Below are 25,617 nucleotides of genomic sequence, written 5' to 3' on the forward strand. Positions count from 1 at the left end.
CTCCATTGACATCTCAGCCCATTTCACAGATGTGGACACTGAGTGTTGTAAGAGCAAAGTATTTCTCCAAGATCTTCAGCTGGTAAGTTGCAGAGACAGGGGTTTCCCCCTCAGGAGCCTGGGCTCTGCCGTATTACACAACCCACACTGCTTTGGACATCTTATTTGAAGCAAGAAACTTTCAAACAGAAAGCAGAAGTCTTCCCAGGCCCAAGTTTTGGTTTTGGCTTTAACTTCAGTATTGGTTCAGGAGTGTATGTTTCAACAAGCCCCTCCCCTTCCCTGTGCCTCTGTCTCCCTTGTCTTTTCAATGCGGCTCTGGGACCAGGACCTTCTCCAGGTTATTCTCTGATCTAACACACACTGACATCATGATTACTCAGTTCCAAGCCAGGGAACCTGGGCAGGGAAGGTCCAACGGCCTTAGGAAAGAGTTAATTCTCTGTGAAATTACTGGGGATTATTTACATCTTTACACGTTGTTTTGTATCTTTCAGTGCTTTCTGATTGCTTCAAAGCTAATCCCAGGTGGAGGCCAGAGGCCTAGGAGAAAGCCTTGTCAAGTTGAAGCTGGAATCTGGAGGAGCTGAAGGAGCCGGCAGGCTGATGCCGGCGTCTGCTGGAAACGCAGTCTTCCCCACCCACCTCCCGCAGGCTGCCTCTCCCGAACCCCCCAAAACTGTTACCCAGTTACCCTGCCACTGGCCTCCAGCCTCAGTAGCAACTAGGCAGGTGCCAGATACCCTGTGTGTGCCTGACCACGGAAGGAGACAGATGAACAGCAACAAAATACCTCTTGCCCTTGGGAAGCATGCGCTCTGGGTAGGGAATATGGGATTACATGTCCTGGAATCAGTTTCCGGGAGCTGCTATTGATGGCCTAATGTAAAAAGTGGCCACTGAGCCATTCAGCATGTGATTCTTACTCTGGAGATTCAGTGGTGGACAGCCACGTTTCTGCCAGCATGGGACTTTCTGCTACTCTGTGCAATGGTGGGGGGGGCAAAGGACTCCAGCCCTATCTTCCTGGGAAGAGGACTTGAGCTCAGTTGTGAAGGGATTCCTTCACGCGCCAGCTGTTTCACTGAGCTCCTTTGCTGAGCCAGCCAGGGTGCCCAGGTCTCTGCTCTGCTGGAGAGTTGGAGGCCAACAGGAGTGTGCCTGTCCTTAGGAAGGAGAGCGGGAAATACATTTATTATTAGGTTGGTGCAAAAATAATTGCAGTTTTTACCATTAGTTTTTAAAGTCAAAATCGCAATTACTTTTGCACCAACCTAATAATTCATGTCCCTCCCCAAGAGAAACTATAAAAGAAAACTGGAAATTGACTCAGCTAGAATTTGTAGACAGAACCTCAGCAACATTGGAGTATCCTTTGTGGGTTGAGGGGAGTGTAGCATGTAGGAAATAATAGGGAGGTCGAAAGGTCTTCAAGAACGGGATGTCCATTCTCATGTATCTCCACACCTAGATATTATTATATTCTCTCCTGGTGCCTGTGGTTATGTCTTTAATGCTCCAGACCCTCAGTCTCTCATCTGTAAAATGGAGATGAGAATCTCTCCTCCGAACGGGCCATTTGGATGAGAGAATAAAATAAAATAACAAAAGCGAGTCTAGTAGTCATTGCACCAAAAAAAAGAGCTCACATTTATTGAGCACCTAGTACATGCCAGGAACTCTGCAATACTTTCCGTGAGCTGTGTCATCAACTCTTCTCAGCCACCTTTTGAAGCAAGATTTCGTACCAGCCCTGTTTTGCAGATGAAGACACTGAGACTTAGCATGGTAAATGATTTGCCAAAGTTACTTGCCCAGTTAGGAAGGGCCACAGCCAGCATGTGAACCCAAGCCTGATGTAAGAATACTGCAAAAAGCATCTGAGTTTTCAAAAATCTCTTTTGCATAAACTCCTCATGACCTGTATTGACAGCCATCATCCGGACAAATGTCACCTTTATCATCTGCTTTTGCTGCAGGAATAAGTGTAGCCTTTTGGGGAAATCAGACAAGGCTTCTTTTTGCTTCTCAGTGAATTTGGGGCAGACAGAAAACAATCTCCATCCAGCACATTGTGGATATTCGTCAGCTGTGTTAGCTTTGGTCCTCCAAGATGTAGTTGCCAAAAAGATAGGAAACTTACAAGGACCTTTTTAGCAGAAAGATCTGTGAGGGAAAACTAGGGAGGAGCTGGAAAGGTTGGGATTGCTGTCAGGCTAAAAATAAGTCTGTTCTTAAGTGAAAGGGAAAGAGAAAGGAGCCTGAAAAGCAGAGTGCTAGGCTCCCGTGTCACCTAAGGAAGCTTCCTCAAGGTTGTCATGAGTTCTCCAGCCTGAGGCAGCCATCAGAGCAGTCCCAGGCCTCCTAGAACTGCACCTGTCTAAGAAGACTTCCTGCAGCTGGGAGCCATAGTGAGAAGCAGGGTCTCCCTAAGAATGTAGCCTTGGATTTCAGAGCAGCCGCCTGGCTCTCCCATGGTGCAAGATCTACAAAGCACATCACCTTGACCACTGCACCTGTCACTCCCTGCAGATGCCGCATGTTCGAACACTCACAAGGAAACACAGAGAGCCAGAGGACAGTGAAAGGAACGGCCAGTCATGTCCCCCAGCCACCACGGATTGGCTCAGTGAAGAGAGGCTGTGGTCATCTCTGCATGGTTTCCTGGTACACACGCAGATTTCCTTTCCTCTGGCTGCATTCCTAAAATTAACTAAATATTGGCTCAAGAAGGCTTATGCCAGCAAGGTAGGCACCCAAGTAGGCCATGATTGGTCCCTTCTAACCATTTATCGAAGGGCAGCCTTCCAAAACTCAAGGCCAGATAAACGATGCAGCAAGCGAGCCACACCCAACAACTTATCGCCAGACCTCAATTTTTCCACATGAGAAACGGAATTTTGCAACCAAAAGCACACAGGAATTCGTGCCTAACAGAAAGCATTCAGTGCCAGCGTCCCTGCCTACCCCTGTTCCCAATCCCAAAGACTGGATCGCTGTGCGCTTTTCTTTTCTTTTTTCCTTTTTCTTTTCATTTTTTTCTTCTTTGAGACGGAGTCTCACTCCGTCACCCAAGCTGGAGTGCAGTGGCGCAATCTTGGCTCACTGCAACCTCCACCTCCCAGATTCAAGTGACTCACCTGCCTCAGCCTCCTCAGTAGCTGGGATTACAGGTGCCCGCCACCACATGCGCCTTGCACGTTTCTTTTGTAGGATGTGTGGCCACTGCTGAAAGGCAGTTTGCGCAATTATTTGTTAAGGATCACGTGGTGAAGATTTAGGCCTCTAGTGTGCTCCTGCCTGAGCTGGTATCCCAGCTGTGTCACTTCACCACTCTGTGCCTCAGTGTCCTCTCCTGTCAAATACGCATAATAGTAGCATCAGCCTCCTATTGCTGTTGTGAAGATTAAATGGATTCCCATAGATGAAGCCCAGGGATCTGATAGATACATTGTAAGATACATTAGAAGGAAACAGTAGCTGTTAGCTTTTTTAAATGATTACTGACTCCCATTTGGAGATGGGGCTACTGAAAGTGAAAGAGACTGAATAAATACACAGAAGTCAAATAGGCAGCCCGTGATGAAATCTGGACAGGAATTCAGGTCTCTGTGGCTGGCATTTGACCTTCTCAAATTCTGGGTGCATCTTGGAGGTGCGCATGTTCCCGTGTTCGTTTCTCACTGTACTCTTTTATGCTCAGGGCCTCTCCATTTTCAAACGATAGATCTGATCTCAGGGCTCTGGATTACCCAGAGGAAGGACAGACTGAATGGGCACCTCCTTCTCCGTGGGAAGAAGCCATGGATGCCTCATCCTCTGGCCCAGCCTAGGCTTGGAACCTTCCAGACCTGCCCCATTTAGAGCCCCCAGGAGCCCCAGGCTCCTCCTCTCTGCTCACATGTTCCTGCTAAGTCTTGGTCAGACTTATCTCCTCTGCCCTGTATTTTAATTTTTCAAAGTCCAGGTTTTTTCTCTTTCATTCTTTAAGGCTCGGTCTGACTTTTCCCCCCTCCACTTCTGTCTTCCTTTCACTGAGCTTCCTGTGCAAATACAAGCTTTCCACACACCCACAGACTCCGTGTGCTCAAGACGACTCCCACACTTGTTCAGCTCATAACCAGCACAAGTACACATCCCATGTATATATCTACTCTGCACCAACAGGCATATTGCATGCACTGTGTGCACATCTCCTTGATCACCCACGCTGGCAATGTGTGCTAAACCTGTGCGTGCCTGCCGAGCACACCCACAGAGGCAACACACATGGGCACACACGTGCACATACACAAGAATGTCACTATAGTAGCTAACGTTAATTGAATGTTTACTACATACTAGGGACTTTTCTATGAAATACCTTCTCTAGTCCTCACCACAACCCATGAAGGAGGTAGGATCATCATCTCCATTTTACAGATGAGGAAACTGAGGCTCAGAAAGGTTAAGTGACTTGCCCAAGGTCACACAGCTAGAAGGCAACAGAGGTGAGATACGAGCTCAGACTCTCTGACACAGAGTCAGCAGTTTATAGCCCAGGGGTCCAAATATGACCAATCATCTGTTTTTGTAAATAAAACTTTACTAGAAAACAGTCCAGGTCCATTCATGTAAATATTGTCTACCTCTGCTTGTGCTACAAGGGGAGAGTTGAAGAATAGTGACAGAGGCCAGATGGTTCACAAAACCGAAAGTATTTGCTCTCTTACACTTCATAGAAAAAGTCTGCGGAACCCTGGCCTCATCCCAGAGTCTTCCTCTTCTCCACTGTAACTGATGGTAGTTTTCCTGGTAGAATACTGATACACAATTTCCATTTGAACTAAACTTGCAGGTACAAAGGGGCTGGGGAGAATTGTTCTGTCCCAGCTCTCTTTTGCTTTACAGATGAGAAGATTGAATGCAGAGAAGCTCAAGGTCAAAAGCAAGGTCAGCCTGTACTGAGTATGAACACACACACATCCCATGTTCTACTTCTTGTGCTCAGGTCTGCAAAGCTGGAACATGTTCCTAATTCCCACCCACTCTGGCTGAGTGCTCACATGCAATACATGTGTGCACACAAGCTCACATTTACATCCGAGTGTGGGTGCCCTGGCACATACCCCCCCCCCCCACACACACACAGTGGGTTCTGTAACATGCCCACACACTCAGCTTGCACATAGACACCCTATCACGCTGCTCTGCTGGTGAAAAGCCGCCCTGTCCACAGGCACCCGCAGTAACGTACAGACAAGATGCTTCCTTCCTGTCCACTCAACCAGCACACACAATTGATGGGATAGAATGCTGGCATGTGTCCTCCCCAAGCAAAGCTGAAGCTGGTGCAAAGAGGCAGGGGCTGGTGATCAGGGCATCCGTTTGGTAGCCCCACATCTGCCTCGGGTTTCTCAGGGCCCCCAGTCTTTCCATGTGTAAAATAAAAGGGGTCAGCCACCTCTTCACATTTTTTAGGTAAATTCATTGAAAGGTGAAATTCACAACATAGTTCTTACTGGAAAACCAATATCACTTGTTAAAAAAGTAACTACAAAAAAGCAACAAGTCAAAAAAGTGACGACAACGCATAGAATGGGAGAAATTATTTGCAAATCACGCATCTGATGAGGGAATTGTATCAGAAGATACAGAGAAGTCTTACAACTAACTCAATAATACAAAGGACAAAGACTCCAATTTAAAAAATGGGCAGGCCGGGCGTGGTGGCTCAAGCCTGTAATCCCAGCACTCTGCTCAGATGCTCTTCCCTCAGGCAACGTGCGTGACTCACTTTCTCACTTCCTTTGAGTCTCAGTTCCAACGTCACCTTAGCAGGGAGGCCATCTCTGACCACCCTATTGTCTACTCCATTTCCAGCCTCACGCAGTTTTACCCCCTTCCCTGCTTTATTTTTCTGCCTAGTCCATATCACCAGCATATTATTTATGCATCTGTTGATGATTTCTTTCCACCAGGATGTCAGCTCCATGAGGTCGGGGACCTTGCCTGTTGTATTCACTTCTATCTCCTAGAACAGCAGCTGGCACAGAGTATGTGTTTTAAATATACACATTTCAATGAATGAGTGAAAGGCTGAGTGATCAGAAAATCCTAGACTAGGTGACACTTAAGTATCCCTCTCATCCTAACGGTCTATAATTTAATTCTTGGTGATGGAATGTGATTTAATAATTAGAGCTAGGAGTCTGGATAACCATCCTGTATCTGTCACTGCCGGGTCCTGTGATTTTTTTCCGAATCGCTCATATGGTCTTCCCTATGAAGACCATAGTCCCTTCAATTTCCCAATAGGGGTCAACCCTTCCTGCCCAGACCTGCGGAAGATTGCTTAGATGGCATTACATATCTTTTATTGAGCTCTGTGGGTGTCACATCCTCTGCACGCATCTCTCAAAGAAGACTAGTAATATTAATAATAAAAAACAACAGTAACACACCATGATTGAGCACTGACCACAGCTAGGTTCCATTCTAAGCACTCGGCATAATTTATTTAATTCACACAACACCAAAAAATAGGCAGTAGTATTCTTCCCACTTCATGGATGAGGAGGCTGAGGCACAGAGAGGGGAAGTAACGCCCAAAGACATACAGTTGGTAGGAGGTGGAACCAAGATTTGAACTCTGGTTATCTGATTCCAGCGATCACATGTCTAACTTCTCACAACACTGGGAGGTGCTCTTCTTGCCCTATGAGAAAATTGTAGCTAACAAAATAAATAACTGATCGGATATTTAAAGCCAGGTCTTTCCAACTCGAATGGTTGTAAGGAGAAGAGGAGGTGGAGAAGAGGAACGCTGTTCCTAGTGCTTAGTGTGTCCCAGACCTTATTGTAGAGGCTTCAGGTGCATTGTTTCATTTGAATTTCAGAGCAAGTCAATGCAGAGGAGAACACTGAGGCTCAGAGAAGTTCAGTACCTTGGCCAAGGTCACACTTTCCTATTTCCACTTTTGGACTAGTAGTCAAGCACGTATCCCCCAGAGCCTACAAGAAAAGGCTGTTGGACCAAGATGCCCCAGTTGGACAAGGTCTTGGCCAAACATCCATCTCCAAAGGCCCGGAAGAAGGAGCTGGTGGGCAGAGATGCCCCAATTCAATCCAGTTGAACTTCCATCTGCCTTTGCAAGGACTCAGGGCTCAAGGGCAAAACACTGGTAAACTCCTGAAGCTGGGGCAAGGACAAAAGAGAGCTAATTAAGACTGAAAGCAAGACAAGGACCCCAAGCACTGCCTCCTTTTACTTTAGAGAGACCAGATAGTCTTACATTTCACTCATTTGTTTGCAGATATCTATAAAGGCATCTTCAAGAGACCTGTGTACACCTTGTCTGAGTTTAAGGACACCCTGAAGAGGTGAAGGACCTCATCATGAAGGACCAAATGCACATATTAAAATTAATCATCACACAATTCTCAAATTATTGGTTATTAATGCCCAGTGGTCTTACTTGTGCTGGGATCCACATTATTTCTGTGCACATTTGGAAGACACATTATCATAGTAAACTGCTAGGCTGAGATGAACTGTGGGTTCATCCAATCACCAAATGGCTCATTCATTTATCCCTGAGACAATTTCCAATTCCGTCCATCTTTCATTCATTCTCAAAACCCATCCCTGACCTCCTGTTCCATCGGCTTTCTTATTTTGTAAAACAAACAAACAAACAAAAAAGATAATACTTTATTTCTCAGCCTTCCCTGAAGCTACATTAGTTTTGTGCCTTTACTCTAGCCAATGAGATATAAACGGATATCTGCTAAAGGGATTCTAGAAAAGCATTTTCTTTCTTGATGAAAATGGGAAGGGATATGGCTAGCTGAGGCCTTTGATCTCTTTTCTCTCTTTCTCATCTGTAAAGATGCAATGTCTGGAGGAACAACAGCCGTCTTTTGACAATGGGGCATTATTAAGAATGAAGAGAATTAACCCAAGAACATCACAGCATGAGAGCATCACAACATGAGAGCTGCTAAACAATTTTAATATCCACCTACCTCTGGATTTCTTGTTATGGAAGCAAAATAAACCATTGTTTGTTGAAGTAATGTAAGAGTTGGGTTTTCTGTTACTCATAGCGAAATGTATTCCTAGTATGATTGCTTACTATGAGCGAGACAGGCACAATGCTTCTCCCAGGATGCTCCTAATCTAGAAAGGGGAGGAGAGGCCGGGCGCGGTGGCTCACGCCTGTAATCCCAGCACTTTGGGGGGCTGAGGCGGGCGGATCACGAGGTCAGGAGATCAAGACCATCCTGGCTAACACGGTGAAACCCTGTCTCTACTAAAAATACAAAAAATTAGCCGGGTGTGGTGGCGGGCGCCTGTAGTCCCAGCTACTCGGGAGGCTGAGGCGGGAGAATGGCGGGAACCCGGGAGGCGGAGCTTGCAGTGAGCCGAGACTGCGCCACTGCACTCCAGCCTGGGTGGCAGAGCGAGACTCCATCGCCAAAAAAAAAAAAAGAAAGAAAGAAAGGGGAGGAGAGAAAGAAAATAAAAGAAATAACAATAAAAGTAGGTTCCATGTACCTACAGCTCTGCTGCTACCATCCAGAGAGATGGAGGCAAGGACATTCTCTGCCCAAAGCATGTTCCTAAAGCTCTTCTCACTTCCTACCCAAAAGTGCCCCACTCTAAGAGCTCCCTGCAGCTGAAGTCACACACAGGCCCTGCTCTAATGTGCTCGCCTGCTTCTGTCCTGTAGCTACAAGGTCCAGAGTTCAGACCACATGCAAGGAAAGATTTTCTGGATTAATACTCATTTTAGCTCAGACAGCACTTTTGCTATTTAAATCTACTTAGCACCAATCTTAGCTTGTTTTCCTTCCCAATCTAGTTTTTGTTTTCCCCCTCCTTAATCATATGCCAACATAATTCCTCCTATTTACCCTGGCCGGTTGAGGACAAGATTTCTTTCTGTTGGAATCCCAGGTTGACCCCTTCGTTCCAAGGTACAATGTCCCTCAGTTCCAAGACACAAAGTCACAAGCCGGAAAAAGGATGACAGTTGCAGATGCAGTGCTCAATAATAAGGAAGGAAAATAATAATGACTTTTTATTAATGAAAATAATCACAGGCTGGGCACAGCGGCCCACTCCTGTAATCCCAGCACTTTACAAGGCTGAGGTGAGCAGATCACTTGAGTTTAGGAGTTCAAGACCAGCCTGGGAAACATGGCAAAACCCCATCTCTACTAAAAATACAAAAAGTTAGCTGGGTGTGTTGGTGTGTGCCTGTAGTCCCAGCCACTCAGGAGGCTGAAGTGGGAGGATCGCTTGAGCCTGGGAGGCAGAGGCTGCAGTGAGCCGGGATCACACCACTGCACTCCAGCCTGGGTAACAGAGTAAGACTCCATCTCAAAAAAGAAAAAAAAAGAGGCCGGGGGTGGTGGCTCACGCCTGTAATCTCAGAACTTTGGGAGGTCGAGGCCAGCAGATCACTTGAGATCAGGAGTTCCAAACCAGCCTGTCCACCATGGTGAAACCCCGTCTCTACTAAAAATACAAAAATTAGCTGGGCGTGGTGGTGGATGCCTGTAATCCCGGATACTTGGGAGGCCATGGCAGGAGAATCGCTTGAATCCGGGAGGCGGAGGTCGCAGTGAGCTGAGATCGCGCCACTGCACTCCAGCCTGGGCAATAGAGTGAGACTAAGTCTAAAAAAAAAAAAAGAAAGAAAAGATCAAAGAAAAGAAAGAAAATAATCATGAACATGTGAGCACTGCTGGAGTGGCCCAGGACAGCAGAGCCTCACTCTCCTGACCTCCCAGAGACTGCAGGCTCCTGGCAGACAGAGGCTGTGCTGTGCTCATCCACGGAGTACTCAGTGACTGATACACACTGAGCGCTCAAGATTTATCAGGTGGATAACTCCCCACCACGACTCAGTGAGGTAAGTATGATTATCAATCCCATTTTACAGATGAAGAAACAGTCTCAGAGAGGAAAAGGCACTTGCCTAAAGTCAACTGCTGGTAAGTGGCAAAGCCAAGGTGTAAACTCAGGTAACCTGTCTCTAAGCACCTCACACAGGCGGTGCTTCGGTCTGTTTGTGTGCTCTCGGACACTTTCAATGAAATGTTGGCATGAAAAGGTACAGCGACTGCAATGTGAGCTAAAGGCAGTTATTTTCCCTCTGCTGAAACATGAGGATTCATCGCTGATTCCATGAGTTTGTCTTTGCTGCTCTTGGTAAGAATGACCTCTCAACCTGTGTAGGGAAGGTAGGCATCACGGAGTCACTGAGATGCTGGAAGATTCACTTTTTTAAGAGCATGAAGGAAAGGCAGTTATTCAGATGACCAAAAAACCCTTCACAAAAGGATTCTGTGCGAGTGTCTCTCAGTAGCAACCTTCCTTCCTCTTGCCTTAGAAATTCATTCACTCAATCATTTAGCACATGTTGATCAAGCCTCTAACGCAGGTCTGGAACTCTTATAGGCACTTGTTCATAACTGTGAACAAGACAGATGAAATCCCTGCCCTCAAGGGGCTTATATCCTAATGGGGGAGACAAATAACATAGTAGGCTGAGAAGTAGTGCCCCGAAAAATATCCACTTTTGAATCCCTGGAACTTGTGAATGTTAAATATTTTTTACCATGTTTTACCCCACGTGGTAAAATAGAAATAAAAATAAAAACATCTTTGCAAATATGATGAAGTTATGGATCTTCAAATGGGAATGATCCTAAACACATTAATGGTAAGAGGGAGGCTGGTCAGGTACAGTGGCTCATGCCTGTAATCCCAGCACTTTAGGAGGCCGAGCGAGGTGGATCACTTAAAAAGCCTGGGAGTTAAGCGAAGTTAACTGAGGCCAGCCTGGGCAACATGGTGAAACTGTGTCTCTATAAAAAAATACAAAAATTAGCCAGGTGTGGTGGTGCATACCTGTAGTCCCAGCTACTTGGGAGGCTGAGGCAGGAGGATTACTTGAGCCCAGGAGGTTGAGGCTGCACAGTGAGCCATGATCATGCTGCTGCACTTCAGCCTGAGAGACAGAGCAAGACCCTGTCTCAAAAAAAAAAAAAAAAAAAAAAAGGAAAAGAAAAAGAGAGGCAGCCGGAGATTTGACACACATAGAGGAGGAAGTGCTGTGAAGATGGAGCAGAGAGACTACAAGCCACCACCGCCAAGATCGGAGTGATGTTAACACAAGCTGAGGACGCCACGTATGATTATCAATCCCATTTTACAGATGAAGAAACTGAGTCTCAGAGAGGAAAAGGAACTTGCCTAAGGTCATACTTTTGGCAAGTGGCAAAGCTGAGATGTAAACCCAAGCAGCCTGTCTCTAAGCGCCACACACAGGTAGTTTCTCAGTCTGTTTGTCCCCCACCAATTGGAGCCTTCCTCCAGGAGTTGAAAGAGACACGGAACTAATTCTCCCCTGGAGCCTCCCGAGGGACTGCGGCCCTGCCGACACCTTGACTTCAGCCCAGTGCTACCGACTTCAAACTTCCTACGCCCAGAACTAGGAGAGAATACGTTCCTGCCGTTTTAAGCCACAAAGTTTTTGGTAATTTGTTACAGCAGCCCTAAGTGTACAAACATAGAGCATTTAAAAAATCTGCTGCATGAACAGTACCGCGCCGCGTGCTGTGCAAATGGGACTGAACGCTCACGGAACTTTTCAGAGGCATCCCCTGCATCCAGTGGGGCGCTCCCGTAATGGAAAGTCCAACGACCAGGAAAGGCTTCACTTCCTGGCTCCACTTTCCTTCTGCTGAAACACAAAGATTCATCGCTGACTCTACGAGTTGGCTTCTGCTGCTCTTGGTGTGCCCCCTGGTCGCACAATCCCAAGGCCACCGTGGAGCCCCGATGGAGCCCTTCCCTGCATCCTGTTTAAGCCCAGCGACTTCCCTCGCCAATTAGAGGCTTCCCCTTCAGCCGGTCCGGCTTTCCCCACACCTGCCGAGGGAAGCACGTGCAGGCCATTAGCCTCTCTCCTGCCACCGCTGCGTGTCACTTCATTGTTCCCCAGTTGGCAACGGCTCTGCAGAAATGACCCCATTTGGAAATGTTTGTGGGCGTCTGAGCAAAAGATCTACACAGCCCTCTTCTGGGGAAACACGAGGGTTATCAGAACTACCTCTTCTCAAGCACCCATTTCATGCCAGAGCTGTATCTCCTTGCTGCTCAAGATGCGGCCAAGGCACCCCCACATCCACATCCGCTGGGGGCTGAGGAACACACCTCTCGCTCCCTGCCCAGACCTGCCAACTCTGAAGCTGCATTTTTAGCGTATTTTGTTTGTTTGGTTTGACACAGGGTCTCACTCTATCACCCAGGCTGGAGTGCAGTGGTGCAATCATGGCTCACTGCAGCTTTGACCTCCCAGGCCCAAGCAATCTTCCCATGTCAGCATCCTTTGCAGCTAGGACCACAGGCATGTGCCAACATGCCTGGCTATTTGAAGATGTATTTTAATAAGATTTCTGGGTGACTCATGTGCTAGTAAGAGTAGGAGCTTTCCCAAACTACCACTAGGGATAAGGCCAGAGACTGGGAGTCCTGGTTTCTGTTCTCAAAGTGACTGATAGTCCAGATTTGCTTGGCTGTATGCAGCTCAAAGCAATATTCCCAAGGCCCAGGATATCTCAGTTTTGCTCGTTTTCAGTGTCCTGGGTCACTGGGAGTCTTTGCTGTCCCCAGGATCCACTTCCCAATTTTCCAGTAACTTTCCTTATTTAGGGATCAAGTCAGGTTCACCCCTAATATGTGAGGTCTCAAGGTGCAGAGGCCATGAGGGTGCACCTTGCAGACCTCTAACTACAGGAGGTGAAGTTGACTGAGGACCCCAGCACTGAACTATGACATTCATTACTGTTTTGCTCAGGAGGGGCTGCCTTTCCCATGGCTGCCCCCAGCCCATGACTGACAATGGCAGGGACACTAAGCCAGGTTTGTTCCTGATACACATGGGACTTTATGGATGGTGGACTTTGGCTTAAGGATCCGCCTTCCTCCCCCAATGGCTTTGCTGAATCTCCTTAGACTGCACCATGGTCTAGAACACTTCCACCCTGCCTGCCTTTCCCCTCTCCTTTACTCTGGGTCAGACCTGCATGGCTCACCCAACCTTCCCCAGCCAGCTCCATCTTTATTTCCTCCCATAGGTATTTCTCTTAATTAAATGCTTGCACATTGAATCCTACCTTGGTATGGGATTCTTGGAGGACCCAATTACACATAGGGCAGGAAGACAAACTAAGTCCCACAAGGTCCCAAGGTTTCTCTCCACCTCTCCAAGTCCAAGGTGGGCAAGCTCTGCTCATAAGATGCCCCTAGCATGCATCTCACTAGACTCAGCCTTTATGTTCCTTGAAGAAAACGGAGGCCAGGGGAACAGCTTTGAATTTATATTTTTCAGGCTTCCAGAGTTTCCCATAGGAACATGAAGTGTCAGGAAAGCAGCCCAGTTTCTTTCCACCACAGTTTTCCATACCCCCAGGCCTCAAGTGCACTCAAGGGGTATCCTGGTTTCTATATCCAAACTGCATCCATATCCTGCCACTCCCTTAACAACTGTCCCTCGGGTCTAGCACCAGAGGCATCAGAATCTGCCGGGAGGACAGATGCAGGGAGGTCTATGCAAAGCCTGGAATAAGGCCTGGAACTATTAAAGTATGGAATTCAGGGACTCCACGTACCCAGAGCAAAGTCTTCCCTTAGGCCCCATGGACTTCCCATCCTGTGGGAAGGGGCATAGCCCAAAGAGGCCAGAGTGGAGTCCCCCAAGGCTAGGCCTAACAATTCATTGTACTCAACCTTTAGCCTTTAGCCTTTGTCCCCCACCTTTAGCCCATGAAGCTAGCAGGGGCCCCACCCCAGCTCCCAGGGCAGACATATCACCTAGATAGTAGCCACAGTGATTGTTTCTTGGATGGCCAGCTGACCTAATGAGCCTCACAAAACCGCTTGGTGAGAAAGCTAGGAGAGAAGCACGTGTTCCACATGCTGACCTTGGGCTTGGGGAGATCGAGATTCCCGGAGCACTGCTGCCATCTTTCTCCCTTAGAAGACGGCTTGTAGCTCCCAGAGGCAGCTGTAGGGAGTCCAGGAATGAAGCCAATAGAGCAGAAGGCAGAGTCAAGGGAGGGGAACAAAAAACCAGAAGCAATTGCAGCCAGTACCCTCAACTTCCTTCAGTTACACAGGTTCATCCACCACTCAAAACAGACTAAATCCAAACACACATATATGGCCTCTACCTTGAACTCCAGTCTTATCAAGAATAAGAGTAAGTGGCTTCGTGCAAACTCTGTTCTCACCCCTAAAACACCCAAAAGCTCACCAAAGAAGAGACATATTTGCCAACTAAGCATAGGAAAAGATGCTCACCATTATTAATCATTAGGAAATTCAAATTAAAACCATAATGAAATAGCACTACTTATCTACTAGAAAGGATAAAATTTTAAACCAAAAAAAGAAAATGGAAGAAACTGGCAATATGGAATACTGGCAATGATGTGAAACAACTAGAACTTTCATATACTGAAAGTAAGAATGCAAAATGGTACAGCCCTTTGAAAACACAGTTTGGCAGTTTCTTTTGTAGCAAACGTACTTGTACTAGGTTACCCAGTAATGCTATTCCAAGGAATTAACCCAAAAGAAATGAAACATACATCTACAAGAAGACTTGTATGTGAATGTTCACAATAGCATCCTTCATAATCACCAAAAACTGAAAACAGCCCAAATGTCTCTCAACAGGTGAATAAATAGACCAAAGATGGAACAACCATACTGATATGGTTTGGCTTCATGTCCCCACCCACATCTCATGTTCAAATGTAATCCCCAGTGTTGGAGGTGGAGCCTAATGGGAGATGATTGGATTGTGGGGGTGGATTTCCTCCTTGGTACTGTTATCAAGGTAGTGAGTAAGTTCTTGAGAGATCTGGTTGTTTAAAGGCGCATAGCACCTCCCACCTCGCTCTCTTCCTCCTGTTTTGGCCATGTGAAGTGCTGGCTTCCTCTGCCTTCTGCCATGATTGTAAGTTTCCTGAGGCCTCCCAGGAAGCCAAGCAGATACCACCATGCTTCTTGTACAGCCTGTGGAACTGTGAACCAATTAAACCTCTTTTCTTTATGAATCACCCAGTCTCAGGTATTTCTTTATAGCAATGCAAGAACTGACTACCACAGTGGAATATTACTTGGCAATCCAAAGGAGCAAACTCTTGCACACACAACAAAATGGGTGAATCTCATAAGCACCACGCACAGTGAAAAAGGTCAAACACAGGAGGCTACTCATGGAATGAATCCCTTAAACGACATTCTGGACAAGTTAAAACTATAGGGACAGAAATCAGATCCGTGCCTGGCAGAGGCTGGGGTGAGGGAAGAAGAAAGAAGAAACCTTTCAGGGTGATGGAGGGGTTCTATAGCTTGGTTGTGGTGGTGGTTACATGCCCATAAATATTCATGAGGAATAACTGAACTGTACATTGAAAAAGTGCCTATTGTATTTCATTGAATGTAAATTATACATCAATAAACCTGACTTCATATATATACTGATATGTTTGGATATTTGTCCCCTGCAAATCTCATGTTGAAATATAATTCCCAATGTTGGAAGTGGGGCCTGACAGGAGGTGTTTGGATCATGGGGGCGGATCCTTCATCAATGGCCTAATGACATCTCTTTGGTAATGAGTGAGTTCACACAAGATCTGGCTGTTTAAAAGTGTATGCACCTCCCTCTCTTTCTTGCTTCCATGCTCAGTGTGTGACATGCTGGCTCCCTGTCACCTTCTACCATGATTGCAAGCTTCCTGAGACCTTCACCAGAAGCTGAGCAGATGCTGCCATCATGCTTCTCATTCGGCCTACAGAACCGTGAGCCAGTTAAACCTCTTCTCCTTGTAAACTACCCAGCCTCAGGTATTTCTTTATAGAAATGGAAGGACAGTCTAACACATACACCAACTGAATACCAGTACTTAGCATGTGTTCCAAATCCTTTATCTGAATTAGCTCTTCTAACCCGCCTAACAACCCTACAAGGTGCGAGCTATTATTATTACCATTTTACTGATGAGAAAACAAACAGAGAGAGGAGGAGTTACCTGCCAAACATCACCCAGCTAGCAAGTGGTGGGCTTGGGACTCAAACCCAAAAAGTATGATTTGGAGCCCATGCCCATCCCCACTGTACCACAGTTTGCAAATGGGGGCATGGAGGCCAAATCATTTGCTTACATTCACCAGCGAGGTCAGAGAAGGGAGAATGGGAGCAAATCGGATTTAGAAAAAAAAAAACCTTGTTCCAGCCCCAAACATGCTGATTTTCCCACAGTTGCTGCTCCAATTCTTCTGGCTAATTCTTCAATGCCAGCCAACTCCCTCTGGGCCCCTAACTCGAAAGCCCAGCAAGATTCTGCAAGAGAAAATGACTGCTTCCTAAAAGCACCGAGTGAATTTCCCTGACACATCTTGTCGGCACTCAGAATGCCCATGACAGCTTCTCCTGAAATATCTTCCAGGTGAGCTCTCTGACTGCCCCACAGCCAGCCTATTGCCTCTGATTACTCCTGTTCCCTCACAGCCGGAATGGCCTGTTGACAAGACCTCTCACTCCTTCCAGGCCCAGATCTGACCTTCTCCAGTTTCTTAGATCAAATGCAGAAGCAGGTGCTTAAGGAGAGTCACTGGATGGTGTTAAAAGCCGATTTCTCCCCCTCTTAACACCACAAGTTGGAAGGTGGTGACCAGAGGGGAAACATTTAGAGGCAATGTTCCTCCAGGTGCCGTTTCCTCGCAGTGGACTTGGAGCAAAGGCTGCTCCAACAGCAGGGGAAAAAAACCCACTAGGGCTGCCCGCTGGGGCTCTGGGCCTGACACAGGGGCACATTGGATGGATACTGCCAGGTCTGGAACTTTGTAAGGGGTTGCAAACATCTGTGCTGCAATGTTCTTCCCAGCTCAATTAGAAAGATGGACCAGACTCCACACAAAGGCTCCCCTAGGAAGTAGTTGAAATGCAGTTTCCACAGACCCTTAAAAGTGGCAGAGTAAGAACATCTGCCAAAACAGGAAAAATGTTTAACAACTTGACAAGGAGTTTTTAAAAATCTTCCCCAGGGTTTGTCTACTGTAAATCTGTTAAAGCAGAGTTTTAGCCCAGGGATAGGAAGGAGTTGGGAATCTTGGTTCTAATTCCATTTTGAACTTGTCTGTTCTCAAACCTCTTTGTCATTCCTCCGTTCTACTTTCTTCTGACTATGAGAGCAAACTGGTTTCCTGTTGAGGGCTGCCTGTGATTGATTGGTTGTGACTGTTGTATGTTAAGAGGGATTCTGAGTCATGTATGGACTCAGTGAGAAAGACTGTTGTGATTGATTAGTGATGTCTGCCGGGACTGAGGCAATAGGGAATCATAATAGGCAAGCCACCTAGTTCCCATCTCTATTATATACAAAAAGGAAATGATAATAGGAGGAAGACATCAGAAAAAAAGTATCAAAAATAAATGCAATTTAGTTTACTAAAAACCACCAGATACCTTTTAGAACCTGTTTCTGACAAGCATAGCCCCAGCTACTGACTCCAGTGCCACCCCAGAGAGTCCACTAAACACTCAACACCTGCAAAGCATAAAACATGTGGTCATCTTCTGAGAAGAACACAGTTCCTTCTGCATAATGATGTCATTATTGTACTCTGTGATCCCACCACCCTGGCCACAGTCGATTGGTTAAAACAGTTGGAAACTATAGGCCACAGGCACCTGTTTGGGTAAATAAAGTTTTATTGAAACACAGCAACACTCATTGGTTTGTGTATTATCTACGGTTACTTTTGTGCTCCAATGATGGAACTGAGTCACTGTGACAGAAACTGCATGGCCTGCAAAGCCAAAAAGTTTTACTCTCTGGCCCTTTTCATTACAGTTTTCTGACCCTTGGATTAAAGAGTTGCCATTCAATGTAAACGTAATTGAAATGAGGGGTTCATAATAAAAGTCAGCCATCTATAAGTTATCTTGAGGATAACCACTGTCATGCTATATTGGCTGATGACAAATTATTTCAGTCATCAGATTCTTTGTCTTTCCTTCTCTCTCTGAGGGAGATACAGGTTGAATCGAGGTTACTAGAACTACTGCTGGATCCGGAATGGAAGTGAAACACTGGTCTTGTTTTCCATGAGGCTTGCTCTATAGCCTAGTCTTGGAAACACTGTGTTATTCCCTATGCTTTCACACTTCCCTGCATTTTTATAAAATAAACCCTCATGACCTAAGGGTAGGAGAGTTAGGGGATTTCACTTCTCATGCCACCTCTGGTAGTGCCTGTCTAGTACAGTGTCTGCAAACATGAAGCCTGGACAGGAAAGAGTACCACAATGGATCAGTGATGTCTGCCATGGGTCATGGAAGGAGAGGAGAGAGAGCAATGTGTGATGTGTATTTAGAGCTAGGGCTTAAGTTAATCTTCAGTGCCTTCTCTTTGCAACCTAAGAGCCTATCTTCTATGTCTACCTTATTACCACATTCTCTCATCTTCCTTGGAAGTTAGATTTAAAATACAAATCATTCTGTTTGTGAATATGCACCCTTGCGCCATTTTCTCCAGAGAGTTTCATATATAATCTTTATTTCCTCAGTCAAATAACAAACATCTCCTCAAACATGCTATTTATCTTATTTTAAAAGACTCCTGGCCAGGCATGGTGGCTCACACTTGTAATCATAGCACTTTGGGAGGCCAAAGCGGACAGATCACATGAGATCAGGAGTTTGAGACCAGCATGGCCAACATGGCAAAAACCCGTCACTACTAATAATACAAAAAATTAGCTGGGCTTGGTGGCACACATCCTGTAGTCCCAGCTACCTGGGAGCTGAGGCAGGAGAAACACTTGAGCCCTGGAGGCAGAGGTTGCAGTGAGCTGAGACTGCGCCACCGCACTCCACCCTGGACAACCGAGCGAAATTCCATCTGAAAAAAAAAAGAAAAGACAAGACTCCAGCAGCAGGTGCCAAGCTGGGCACATAATACTCATTTAATGAATCCATGAAGCTTCTAATTTTGGGATTGAAGGTGCCAGCTCTCCTCTTAGAGCTCTGATTCTCCATTTATTCACATCAACTTTGAGGAAGACATTCCCTCTAGCTCATCTGAAAGTTTCCCTTAACGACTCAATCACCTCTATTCTTGTGCAGGGCAATGGATATGCCATGCCCCTCAAGTCCAGCTGGTTTGGCTGGGAGCCACCTGGCTGCAGAGTCACTGTCTGTCCGGGTGCAGTGACTATCCACGAGAAGTTGGGCTTACCCTTTGTTTCCAAGTTCTCATCCTGACCCCTGCCTGCTTCCTTCTTGGCTTCTCTCCACCTCTAAGCTTACCTCACTCTCCAAGGCCTCCTCCCACCCACTCTGTGACCTTTCTCTCTAAAATATGGCCTACAAAGAGTCTCTATATAACAAACGCTCATTTGCTGGTGACAATCTTTCCAAGCCTTCCCAGGACTTTCTAGCCTCCAGATCTGAAGGTTATGTTAACTTAAACACCCACAGGTCTCTAACTCATGGCCCCTACCTGTGGAATTACAGACCCTCAGAATCATTTCCTACTCACCTGCTGTCACCTTCCCTAGTTACTGCTTAGATTGGCCAGGGATAGCCCTCATTAATTAAGTTTATTCATGATCTTCTTGGTACATGCTTTGTTTTTTTGAGACAGAGTCTTGCTCTATCACCCAGGCTGGAGTGCAGGGCCATGATCTCAGCTCACTGCAACCTCTGCTTACCGGGTTCAACCGATCCTCATACCTCAGTCCTGCAAGTAGCTGACACTACAGGCACCTGCCACCACACCTGGCTAATTTTTGTATTTTTAGTAGAGACGAGGTTTCACCATGTTGGCCATGCTGGTCTCAAACTCCTGACCTCAAGTGATCCACCCACCTCAGCCTCCCAAAGTGCTGGGATTACAGGTGTGAGCCATGGTGCATGCCTTTTGTCACCCAAGGCCCTAAAACAGAACTGCCTGGGCCCCAGTCTTATACAAATCTCCATAACAAAAACTGCTCCTCATTTCTCCTCAACTCTCCTTCTACACAGAAGAAATGCAGTCGGCTCTCAGGAAGGTGGTCTAGAGCATGGTTAAGAGGACGACATTGCACTAGACAGGTGGATTTAAATTCAGATTCCCACTCTTTCCTGGCCACTCAGATGTTAATTAAACTCCCTATGTCTCAGTTTCCACACGTGGAATATTCCAAAGTGGAATATTAATACAGTAATTATTAACTTATAGAATTGTGTGGGCGTATTCATTTTCTAGTCTAGAGCATGGTTAAGAGGACGACATTGCACTAGACAGGTGGATTTAAATTCAGATTTCCACTCTTTCCTGGCCACTCTGATGTTAATTAAACTCCCTATGTCTCAGTTTCCACACGTGGAATATTCCAAAGTGGAATATTAATACAGTAATCATTAACTTATAGAATTGTGTGGGCGTATTCATTTTCTAGGGTTATTGCAAGAAATGGCCACACACTGGATAGTTTGAAATAATAGAAATCCATTCGCTCATTGTTCTGGACGCCAGAAGTGGGAAATTGAAGTGTCCAAAGGGCTAGTTTCTTCTGAAGGCTGGGAGGGAGGATCTGCTCCCTGCTCCTCTCTTACCTTCTGGTGGCTGACAGTAGTGACAGTAGTCCTTGGAACTCCTCGGTTTATAGACACATTACCCCAAACTCTGCCTCCATTTTCTTGGTTTTTTTTTTGCCCTGTTCCAGTCAGTGAAAGGGACACTTTATTGAGCCCCAGGGCCACGGGGCCCTTCGCAGAAGGAAGAGCCTTATTTGACCTTCTTCTTCTTCTTGGGGCACAAGCTGTTGGCGTGGCCACACTTCTTGCAGCAGTTGACAGCACAGGGGTGAGCAGGGCACTGACGCAGATCCCTGGGAGTAATATCTTATTGCAGTTGTATTTCTGGGCAAGCCAGTAGAGGGAATGCTCAATAATGCCACCTCACAGGCGCAGCACCGGGTGCAGGGTGGACTCTTTCTGGATGTTCTAGTCTGAGAGACTGCGGCCATCCTCTGGCTGTTTGCCCGCAAATATCAGACACTGGTGGTCAGGCAGGATGCCCTCCTTGTCTTGGATTTCGGCTTTGACATTCTCAGTGGTGTCACTGGGCTCCACCTCAAGGGTGATGGTCTTGCCCATGAGAGTGTTCACAAAGATCTGCATCTCTGAGTCTGTAGCTCGGCTGCCTCACTGAAGAGAAAGAGCACCTCCATTTTCATATCACCTTCCTCCATGTGTCTCTCTCCTCTGTGTGCCTCTTACTAGGACTCTTGTCCCTCAGGGCCTACCCTGATAATCCAGTATGTTCTCATCTTGACTCTTAACTATATTTACAAGACCTTTCTTTCTTAAAAAATTAAATTTATTTTTAATTTCCATAGGTTATTGGGAACAGGTGGTGTTTGGTTACATGAGTAAGTTCTTTAGTGGTGATTTGTGAGATTTTGGTGCATGCATCACCCGAGCAAAAAAACTAAACCCAATTTGTAGCCTTTTATCCCTCACCCCCCTTCCCACCCTTTCCCCTGAATCCCTAAAGTCCATTGTGTCATTCTTATGCCTTTGCATCCTTGTGGCTTAGCTCCCACCTATCAGTGAGAACGTATGATTAGGTTACTCCAGGTTACTAAGAATGCCATTAACTCATTCCTTTCTATGGTAGTATTCTCTCATATATATATATACACACACACACACACACACACACACACACACACACACACATATATATCACAGTTTCTTTATCCACTCATTGATTGATGAGCATTTGGGCTGGTTCCACATTTTTACAATTGTGAATTGTGCTGCTATAAACACGTGTGCAAGTATCTTTTTCATATAATGACTTCTTTTCCTCTGGGTAGATACCCAGTAGTGGGATTGCTGGATCAAATGGTAGTTCTACTTTTAGTTCTTTAAGGAATCGCCACACTGTTTTCCATAGGTCTCGCTCGCACTAGTTTACATTCCCACCAGCAGTGTAGAAGTGTTCCCTTTCCACCACATCCACAGCAACATCTATTAATTTTGATTTTTTGTGTATCTGCAAGACCTTTCCTACAAATAATGTCACATTCACAGATTGTAGATATTAGGATGTAGACATATCATTTTGGGGAGCACAGTTCAACCCATGACAGTAGGATTATAAGAGATGGTGCATATACTATGCTTAGCACCATGCCTGGCACATAGCAAATAGTTTTGTTCTTATCATTCTTTAAAGGGCCAGAGCTAGGCTCTAGATTTAAAAGCAAGTATCTCTGATCCTCTCCATTTCCCATCTCTCTGTCTCTCTCCCCCTGCTTAGTCTGAAATCCACCAGAAGTTGACCCTGAAACAAGGACTTGGATACAGGTAGTTTTATTGGTGGTGGGGGTAACATGTGGGGGAGGGTCGGAGTGGGGAGGTCAAGGTGACCTCAGGACTCAGGTGCAAGGGAATGAACAGAGTGAGCCAAGGAAGAGGGAAAAGCCAATAGGAGGTTCCTTTTTTCTTTTCTTTTCTTTTTCTTTCTTTTTTTTTTTTCTGACAGAGTCTCGCCCTGTCACCAAGCTGGAGTGCAGTGGCACAATCTCAGCTCACTGCCACCTCTGCCTCCCAGGTTCAAGTGATTCTCCTATCTCAGCCTCCCAAGTAGCTGGGACAATAGGCATGCTCCACCACACCCAGATAATTTTTGTATTTTTAGGAGAGATGGGGTTTCACCATGTTGGCCAGGATGGTCTCCATCTCTTGACCTCATGAACCACCCGCCTCAGCCTCCCAAAGTGCTGGGATTACAGGTGTGAGCAACCATGCCTGACTGAGGCTACTTCGTATATGAAGCAGCTGTGTAGACAATGGGATATAAATACCATCGGAAGCTGTGAGAAGTGTACAGAATACACAGAAATGTCCTGTTAATGGATCAAGGTGAGGCATTTATACCCCAACTCCACCTGCCACTGGTTGAGGGTCACCCCCAGTGTCTCCTGCTCATGGCCTCGGCAGCCTCCTACAGCTTCACAGAGGTGGGGTACACACTTGGATAGCATACTATCGATTTGAGTCTGAGCTTGCAGGAACCTCTGCCCGGCAGCTGCAGCTGCATTCAGAGGTGAGCAGGTGTGATAAAGAACACCTTAAATCTGCTTAAGGGGGTATGATAAGGAACACCTTAAAACTCCTTAACTCCTCACTAGAAGCCAATGCATAGATATCTTCCATGATAGGCTTATTTTTTTCATGTTGTCACAGGTTGAATTGTGTCCCCCAAAAAGATACATTGAAGTCTTAACTCCCATACCAGTGCATGTGATTGTGTTTGGAAATAGGGTCTTTGCAGATGGAGTCAAGTTAAGATGAGGTCCTTAGGGTGGCCCCTGCTCCAACATGATGGGGGTACGTGCCTTAATGAGAGGAAGAGAAATGGCAGAGGCTGCCATGCACAGGGGAAAAATGTGAAGACACACAGGACAAGGTCCACGTAATGATGATGGCAGAGATTGGACTGATGCATCTACAAGCTAAGGAATGCCAAAGATTGCCGGCAACCAGGAGATGCTGAGAGAAGGACATGGAGCACATTCTCTCCTAGAGCCTTCAGAAAGAGCACAGACCCGCTAACACCTTGATTTGTAACTTCTAGCCTTCAGAACTGCAAGAGTATCCATTTCTCTTGTTTTAAGCCACCCAGTCTGTGGTACTTTGCTATAGTAGTCCCAGGAAACGAATAAACATGCTCATTAATTCATTCTAGCAATGCCTGGGTATGTTTTATGGGATAGAAAGGGCTCACAAGTTCATTACTTAAACCAATCTTTGAGCCTCATTTTGGCTCAAATAGGACCCCCTGATCATGGGAGTGTTCAGGCGGGATCTGGGTTGGAAACATGTGTCCTCTTCCAAATTGCTATGCAGCTCACCCACACCATCTGCCAGCATTCTTCACCCCCTCCCCTACTGCAGACCTGTTCCCGAGACAGCGCTGCTCCCAACATCTCTGACAGTAGTAGCTTGACCAAATCAGGGACCACCTTATAAAAGACTCAGGGCTTCACCTGCCAGGTACAAGCACATCCATTTGCACTTCTTTAAACTGCATGCTATTCAGCTTCCCTTCCATCATCACAGCGGACTCCCCTTTGAATCCTCCCAGGCTACAGTTGTAGAGTGCATGGGCCCTTGGGATTATCAAAGCTCATCCTTCCCACTTTACTCTTGGAGAAACATTATAACTTGACCACCTATCACCCTAGGCCTGAGTCCTGCTCCAGGGTGGAATAGGAGTTCTGGGTTTCTCGTCCCAATCCATCTGCTCATTTTGACCTTGGTCACATTCTCTTTTTTTGTAGGGGAGTGGTGCTGGGAGCATAGGGTCTTCATGCCATCTCTTCTGCTTGTGCCTGGATTGTAGCCTTAAAGACTTCACCCAGAATGTAATGTAGGCAAGAAATTCCCACCAATACCAAGGGGCTAATGAGAGCCATTGCATTTCCTTATGAAAAGCAGGGGTCAGCACCTTTAGTTGAGGAATGAATTATGAACTTGTCTTCAGTGTGTTTCTCACAGTTCCTCCTACTGTGCTGGGTGTACTAAAGACAGATGACACCCTACCCCAAAGTCTGTGTAGAAATGCAGAGAAGCTTGAGAACATGAAATAGTAGATAAGAACAGAGAGAACGGGGGAGCAGAGGCAAGAACAAGAGAAATCATCAAGAACAGATAGAAAACTATCTGCTGGTTAAATTCCAGGCTTTGAAATGCAAAGAATGGCATGTTCCAGTAGTTTTTTATAGACCCATGCTCTACAATATTAGAAACAACCAAGGCGGACACATAATTTCATGGTTACATCCCGATTTGGTTATTTCTGCCAATGCAGCTAAGGGATACCCTGATCAGTAAACTCCAGATAATTTCCAAAGCTGTTGCATCAAATCCTTTGGCTCAGTCCTTCCTGCAAAACACAGGATCACTCCCTGATGTTACCAGAAAACTGTTACTGCAGACTTCTTTAAATGATTCTGACCTTCTTTAAATGATTCTGACCACTTTCCCCAAACACAGAGGTGTTTCCAAAGTAGGAAGAACAGATAAATGTGCCAGGCACAGCATGCCTGTACTCCCAGCTACTCAAGAGGCTGAGGCAGGAAGATTGCTTGAGATCAGGAGTTTGAGACTAGCCTGAGCAACATAGCAACACCTCATCTCAAAAAAAAGTTATAAAAAATTATAAAACAATAGACTACACTCCGTCTTCACCCACCTCCAAAACACACAAAGGAATTCTTGTCTTCATGGTGCATGCCTGGGTCATTTCTGCAGGTGATTCATTAAAACGCCTGGCTTGGAGTCATAAATTGTACACTCATAAGTATAGTATGTTAGTTACTGCCGTGTAACAAACTAACTCAGAACTTGGTGGCTCAAAGCAACAACCATCTTACTTGAGTCTACAAGTTGTCTAGTTCCACTGATGTGGGCTAGGTACAGCTATCTTACTCATGCATCTGTGTAATCAGGGGGCAGGTTGGCTGGGGGCTGGCTGGTTTAGGAT

At 46.1% G+C, this 25,617-nt stretch overlaps 1 pseudogene; it reads right to left on the reverse strand.

Moving 5' to 3' along the window:
- Positions 1-20,844: 20,844 nt before the first annotated feature.
- On the reverse strand, positions 20,845-21,282 carry LOC103239196 (ubiquitin-ribosomal protein eL40 fusion protein-like; annotated as a pseudogene).
- Positions 21,283-25,617: the final 4,335 nt, after the last annotated feature.

Source organism: Chlorocebus sabaeus, chromosome 11 (assembly GCF_047675955.1).
Source record: "Chlorocebus sabaeus isolate Y175 chromosome 11, mChlSab1.0.hap1, whole genome shotgun sequence".
Lineage (NCBI taxonomy): Eukaryota > Metazoa > Chordata > Mammalia > Primates > Cercopithecidae > Chlorocebus > Chlorocebus sabaeus.